The 7,991-nt window shown below is 37.1% G+C and overlaps 1 long non-coding RNA gene across 1 annotated transcript; it reads right to left on the reverse strand.

Annotated features, from left to right (window-relative positions):
• Nucleotides 1-2,529: 2,529 nt before the first annotated feature.
• Nucleotides 2,530-5,998, reverse strand: LOC134296038 (uncharacterized). Its single transcript, XR_010002599.1, has 4 exons — nt 5,817-5,998; nt 4,198-4,307; nt 3,883-4,015; nt 2,530-3,082 (listed from the first exon to the last, which is right to left on the reverse strand). It is a non-coding gene; the product is annotated as an uncharacterized LOC134296038 (long non-coding RNA).
• Nucleotides 5,999-7,991: the final 1,993 nt, after the last annotated feature.

A 7,991-nucleotide genomic window follows, 5' to 3' on the forward strand; every position in this document is an offset into this window, starting at 1 on the left:
AAGGAAAGGTCCCGATACTTAAGTGAAGAAAAGGGGATAAGACAAATACAACAAATAAGTAGAACAAGAACAACATTGTAATGCAAAGAGGAAGAATGAAAATACACTTCTCCCCCACTTTCCCTTCTCCCTTTACCCCTTTTTCTTTTTTAAACCCTACTTCTTTTTTCCTTCTCCCACATCCCTGCACTCTTTTCCCAATTCCCCAAGTCCTTTTAACTATATTTCTTTATGATAATTTTCAATAAATATGTTTTTTTAAAAAGAACTAAAATAGAAAAGAGTAACCTAAAAGTTGGATAAAGTGTTTTGTTTTGTTACTTTTTCTGGGATCAGAGAAGAAATAGTGTGTTGGCATAACACAGCGATTCTTTGGCAGTTAAGTAGTTAGTGTTATTAGCACTGGGAAAGCTATGATAGAAGGGAAAAAACATGTTCAGAAAAATATGTTTTCAGCACAGAAAACGCTGTTTCCTGCACAGAAAATGTCGCATGAAAGCCAAAACTTACCCTGATTTAGCATCTAGCTGTCTTCTGGAGTACATCACAGGTTTTAACAGGTTAATCCAATTTTTTCCTCTTTCAGACAAATTATGGGGATCATTCAGAAACTTTAGTTGAAACTCTGAAGTATCCCATAGTTTTAGAGCAATGTGGACCTCTGGATTGGGTAGGCAAAAGCCTACACTCCATAAAGGAAATTCCAATTACTTTCTCACAATACAGGGGGAATGGCAAATATAAGCATTATAACCAAAGAAAATGAACCTCTTGAAGATTTACATTTACATATATATATATATATATATATATATTCCGCTTTTCTCCCTGTAGGGTCTCAGGGTGGCTAACATGTTCTCTCTGTGAAAAATGTGGGCTTTCTAAAGTATTTCTGTGTAAACAAATTATTTACATAAAAAATTTTAAATGCAAATAAATCCTCAAAAAATTTCTGTAATCATACCCATTGGGGAAAAAACTTTTAAAACTTTTCATTCTCGTGTCAAAGAACAAAATAAGATTTGAGTTTATTGGAAATGAAAAATCATTTACCTGGATCAGGAAGGATAGCCAAAGAAATAAACAGAAGAAGATAGCAAATCTTCATAGCTATTGAACAGCAAGGGCAGATATTGAATGGGAAATCCTGTATAGCTAAAACATTAACAACACTAAGCATAATAAACTGTTCTAATTTTATACTATTACATGGATTTTAAGATGTCAAACTCTTCAAATCATAAGATATGTCACAAGTATGTTCTACCAAATAATTAAGTTAATATTAAACTGTAGAAGACTGTTGACCTTGGACCTAGGATACCTCAACAGAGAAAATTTATAAATGGCTCTGAACATAGTGTGCGTCCTTGGAATTGATGGGAAAACTTCAAAGGCTTCTTTCTTCCTCATTTTCAGAGTTATTGGCATGAAGCTTTCTATGATTATCGAACACATTTGCCAATCTTAGCCCATCAAGTCTCAGAACATTTCACTCATCCATGGATTTTTGGGGAATTTTAGAAATTTTTGCAAACAACATTTTTAAAAAGAAAACTACAAAAGCTATCTCTTTGAATTTTCTATACAATAACAAAAGATAACAGAGGATCATTCCCCCCAAGTTTCAGAAATATTCATACATCTATTGAGTTTGGGAATTTTTTAAAAGTTTTGACCAAAACTTTTTTTTTTAAAGCCACAACAGAGAAATGTAGTTTAAGGCAGGGCCTTCTGAATTTTCTGCCATAGCGCTCCTTGCCTTCCTAAACTACATTTACCAGAATTCTGTGCTCTCTCAATCTCTTTCCCAGCTCACTCAGCTCATCCTATTCTGCTTCTTTCCTCTCATGGCAAGGCTGAATCTACACTGCTACATAATGCAGTTTAAAACAGCCTAGAGAAGAATTATTTTTCACCTGTTAAATTTCATTGATCCAATGAGTTTGGTTAGGATTAAGAGAGGAATTCAGCCTTGGAAGTGATTTTTATCTAGAACAGCATTTTCTTAGGTCTTGTATTTGTTACCATGTATGTACAGTTGATTGGAGCCCCTGGTGGCACAGCAGGATAAACCATTGAGCTGCTGAACTTGCTGAACAAAAGATCCAGGGAGTGGGGTGAGCTCTTGCTGTTAGCCCCAGCTTCTGCCAACCAAGCAATTCGAAAGCATGCAAATGTGAGTAAATCAGTAGGTACCCCTCCAGTGGGAAGGTAACAGCACTCGATGCAGTCATGCTGGCCACATGACCTTGGAGGTGTCTACGGACAATGCCAGCTCTTCGACTTAGAAATGGAGATGAGCACCAACCCCCAGAGTCGGACACGACTGGACTTAATGTCAGGGGAAAAACCTTTACCTTTACTACAATTGATGAGATCTAATTTTTCTATGTTGCACTGCAAATGCTTTTTGTTGTCTGGGATTATCTCTTGATACATCCTCAATGGAATATTGGTTTTAATTGCATAGTGCGCAATAATCAATCAACATGCTTCCTCCTTTTTGAAAACAAAAGAAAGCACCACTAAAGGTGTCACATCATCATTTTTATTAAGATAAAAATATCTGAAGCTTTCAAAGAAAAGATTTCATTGAAGTTCTTGAACTCAGGAGAAGCATTTTTCAGGCCGGCATTCTATCTCTTGCAGCTGAAATGCAGTACAAATGAGATGTCTCCATCAATATGAAATATGTGTTTAATGTGACATAGTTTGAGATTCTGCATTTTTCACCTCTGAATTTGGTTCTAACCAGGGAAAATATGATGGTAGAGTGAGCATTTTATCAACTTATATGTGAGCTTGATTTTTCAAGAACAATGTCAAGGCACATAATTTGACTTCTATTGTCACATTTGCCTGTGACATCTAAAAGTATCTCAAGATAGGAAGACAGGGAAAGGTGAGCACAGAAAGTCACAGGAATTAATTATTTGCAAGGACACTTTTATTTTCTTTGGTGGAAGCTTCCCCCAGGATTCATGGTGGAATTATTTTGTGATTTTTCAGTGAAAATACCAAAATCCATTGATCATCTGTAAACCTGGAATTGATGCAGCATGTGGTCATTCTTCAAGTCCTGAAAAGGTAAAAGGTTCTCAGTTAATGTGCAAAAAATATAATGAACGATTAGAAACATTCAGTCCACATTCCAAAAAGTCCTATCTGTTATGGCATCAACATTTTCTTCTCTCTTCTCTTTGTATCAATTTCACAGCACAACAAAATTCTTGGTGTCTTGGTTTTTAGGCCTGTTCCTGTGGTTCTTTGTGGCACTGATTCAGAAAAGTACATTGGATACACCACATCCATTTTAGTTTTTCAGATGTGGTTATTATGGTTTTCTATGGAAGAGCTGATGGTGACTGGTCACTGGTAGATGCCATATGTTTGGCATCTCAAAAATTAGAACTGACAGGGTGAAACTGGTACCATTTTTTGAATCAGCAGGTGAAATATACCCAGAAACAGGTCTAACATTTGAGGCACCAAAATGTGTGTTGGCCAGTGTTACCAAAGTTCTTTCAGTTCTTTTACTGAAATAAAAAAATGCACAAAAAAGTATAGGCTTACTACAAAAGACACAAAACTTCAATTCCTAAGTATACTATTAGACAAATTGGCAAAGGCAAACCCTTGCAGTACAAGACTGATTAAATGGGCCTACTCTAGTCCACACTAGTGTCTATACTCTTTTAATATGGGATATGTTTTCATGGGAATTGTTCACTTCAATAAATGAATGAATGAAGACTAGCTACTGTCAGCAGATGTATTAAAACATAATTTATCATTTATAATTTTCATAATCTTGGTGTTTTACAGTGTCATGAAAAAAGTCCAACAACATGACAAATACATGACAAATCTTCAACTCACTTTTTGCAGCAGGCTTGTTTTGGAGTACAGCGCCCAATTACTGAATACGACTCAGGACACCTTGTTTTTCTGCAAATGCCACCAAGGTGTTGGCATGTTCCTGGATCCTTTATGCTGGTAGTTCCAGCAAAACCTGTTTCCACCAGAAGACAAAATGTGGAGCAGAATTAAATAAAAGCTCAAGCCTCAGCCTAAGCCAGTAGTTTTCAACCTATGGGTCCCCAGGTGTTTTGGCCTTCAACTTCCAGAAATCCCAGCCAGTTTACCAGTTGTCGAGATTTCTGGGCGTTCCCATAACTAGGGATAATGACTTACCATAATCAGGAAGGAGAAGCAAGGAAAGGACCAGCAAGAAAAGGCAACAGCTATTCATAGCTTTAACAAGTCAGACTTGGATGTTTGGTCTGCAATCCTGTTTCCTAGGGCTAGAAACAGTGATACGGATTATGATCAAGACTCCGTGTAACGTGATGGATTTGAAGGTGCATTTCAGAATAAGACAAAACACTATTAGTGTATTATAAAGATGTACATGTTAACACTGTTAAAAGTTGTATGAGGTGCACCATGTGCTTCTAGTGAACACCAGGCATTTGTAGCCATATTTACTGTATTCATTGGGCACTTCCGCTTGTTCATAAGCACTTGTGAAGCACATCGGACAATTCTGACACACACTCCTCTTAGTTCATGTCCATGTACATATCAGGGATGCCCCAATGTCCATCAATTCCTCTTGCATATCAAGATTACAGTGTTGAGCAGATATCCAACTTGGTAATATTATGGCAGCCCCAAGGTGGGTATGGACACTGCAAAACTACTTAGTTTGATTTCTTACATAAATAAGGAGCAATAAGCTTGTCTATCCATGGACAGTATTTGACTGGCCAAAACATCTCTCTCACTCTTGATTATGTGAAACATAGAATCAGAGCATCATGGAGTTGGAAGAGACTACAAGGGTCATCCAGTCCAAACCCCTGCCTTGCAGGAATACACAATCAACGCACTCCCAACAAAATGCCCATCCAGCCTCTGCTTAAAAGCCTCCAGAGAAGACTCTACAACACTTTGAGGCAGCATGTTCCAGAGCCAAACAGCTTTAACCATCATTAAGCTTTTCCTATTTTTTGGTGGAATTTGAATCTATTGCTTCATGTCCTAGTCTCTAGAGGAGCAAAAGTCAACCTGTCTACACCTCAATATGAGAGCCTTTCAAATATCTAAACATGGCTATCGTGTCCCCTCTTAGGCGTCTTTTATCCAAGCTAAACATACCCAGCTTCCTCAGTTGTTCAACAAAGGGCTTGGCTCCCAAAACTTTGACAATTTTGATTGCCCTTCTCTGGACACATTCCAGCTTATCCATATCCTTCTTGAATTGTGGTGTCCAGAACTGGACATTATTCCAGGTGAGGTTTGACCAAAGCAGAGTGGAGTGGGACTATGACTTCCCTGAATACTGAAACTATACTCTTATTGGTGCATCCCAGAATCACATTTTTAGCTGCCACATCACACTATTGATGCATATTCAGCTTTCAATCTACTGAGACTCCTAGATATACTCCTAGAAGTAATGGTGCCTCTCTATTCAGCTTTAGTCAGACATTTATAACCCAGGAACAAAAAATCGTGTCACATAGCGTAATACATACAATGGCCGCCAAGTGCATTGATTGATTCTATGACATGCACTGTTTTCAGGTGAGTTGTCACCAGCCTATATCTGTGCAGTACCTTATAAATGTAGTATCTTAGATTGTCATACTCACTGCAGAGAGTGTGCATAATATGTTTCTTTTTGCCTCACTCAGAAAATCAGAGATAAGAAACAGGTGGTTAGTTATGCCTTGTATGTTTTATGACATTGATTTTCCATCTGCAGACATTTAAGTTCTTAAATTTCAATAAGCTTTCCCAAGACTTACACAATGCCCAGTTGTTGGCTTGAGAAGATTTGAGTTGATTCTTCAATGCCAGATGAGTTGTGCTTCTTCAAGTTTCCAAGGGGAGCAAGGGCTATGGAGATGTTTTGTCTTCCTTTCAAATTAAAGAACGACATATATATTTTCCCTTTTTATAGGTAGTGAATCGTTTTTCATTCTTCCAAATTTTAATGCCTGGCTAGGCATAGATGACCTCTCTGGAAATTACCGAAATCATATGATAAGAGAAATTAAATTACTGCCTTTCAGCCCTACCTAGTGGATAATTTTTTTCATGGTTTCATTTCATCATCACCATAGTGTCATTTTTTTTCCGAGTAGAACCACGTTTTCTGCTTCACTTGACTATGTTTACTGTTGAATTTCTCCATAATTGACTGAGATTATATTGATGACTTTGCTTATACAGTAGAGTCTCACTTATCCAAGCTAAAGGGGCCAGCAGAAGCTTGGATAAGCGAGTATCTTGGATAATAAGGAGGGATTATGGAAAAGCCTATTAAAAATCAAGTTAGGTTATGATTTTACAAATTAAGCACCAAAACATCATGTTATACAACAAATTTGATAGAAAAAGTAGTTCAGTACACAGTAATGTTATGTTGTAATTACTGTATTTATGAATTTAGCACCAAAATATCATGATATATTGAAAACATTGACTACAAAAATGCCTTGGATAATCCAGACCCTTGGATAAGCAAGTCTTGGATAAGTGAGACTCTACTGTACTTGAAATGAAATAGAAACTTTAGAGCCAATACTGACAATCCAAATTTGCTGAATATCAGGTTCTATCCAAAAGTAAGCTAAACCAACATTTTTTTTTTTTTGCTATAACGATAGATCAATCCCAAACTTGAACATAAATATTCAGGATGCCTAAACTGAGTGACAATTTGGTCAAATCATTTCATGAATGTAAATGTCTATAATGTCAGAATTTTTCAATATGTCATTTCTTAAGTAACAATAAGAAAGTGTAAGTAAGTGTAAGGATCAAGCCCAACCATGATGCAAGCATTAAGAGTCAAGCCACTTGTCTAATTTACAGCCAGGGTACTAAAGTAGCACAAAGCTTCTCTATTGTTGAGGGTTGTGTTGATGAAGAGTTGTTGTTGAAGAGAAAGTTGCAAAGATACAGAAGAATTGGAGAACAAGAAGGTTTCAACTACCTGGGAGTGTCTGGAAGAAGAACTTGAGAAGAGTCCCAGTCTTCTGCTATACTGTAAATATTCCTTACATAAAGTCTTATCTACTACAACGACAAGTTGTGTATGTCTTCTCCTTAACTGGAAGGGGAACGTTTCTTCTGCAAAGGGGGTTGTTTCTGTTGCTTCATACAGAACCCCATTAATTTCATTGTGGCATATAATAATAACAAAAAAATACAGAAGTTCAAAATATTTGATAAAGATGTAACCCAAAAGAGTTGACAGACTGGGTCAAAAACAGAATTGTGAATATGCAATTATTTCATTATGATAAGTGATGGTGACAAATTTCCATTTGCAGAGACAACAAAAATTATGTGAAATACTTGCCTGGTATCCTCACATTCCAAAGTGTTTCAGAAAATGCAAATTTTTTGTACAGTAATGATACCGGGACACACACACACACACACACACACACACACACACACCAGCAAAAAGCACAAATGATTTCTTAGGGGGAGGAAGTACAAATTCAGCAATCATATGTAATTTGGATGTGCCTGTTTTTGGTGTTCTTTCTTTCTTCAAAAACAAAAATAAAGCACCCAGCAATCTTGCACGTGTGTGTGTGTGTGTCAAAGACAGAACGCCACAAGATTCAAAGTAACAGAGTTTATTAGATTTACAGAACTCAAAAATGCCCGTAAAAACACAAGGGCCAGGCAGTTTTTGCCTTTAGTAGCAAAAAGGGACAAAAGTAAATGTTCAAAAGATAAACCGGATTAAACCGGAGTTTAATCCGGGTAAAAACAAACTGCTTGCTTCAGCCTAGGTATTAACAGAACAAAAGCCAAGGAACAAAAGATACAAAGAATGCAACTAATTGGCAGCAGATTCCTCTCTGCTGCCAGCACTGTGCTTAGAGTAACTTGCGTCGCTCCCACACACACACAGTAGACAGGATCTCCAACACGAGCAATTCAGCCAAGGATTGCAGAAG

Source organism: Anolis carolinensis, chromosome 1 (genome assembly GCF_035594765.1).
Source record: "Anolis carolinensis isolate JA03-04 chromosome 1, rAnoCar3.1.pri, whole genome shotgun sequence".
Lineage (NCBI taxonomy): Eukaryota > Metazoa > Chordata > Lepidosauria > Squamata > Dactyloidae > Anolis > Anolis carolinensis.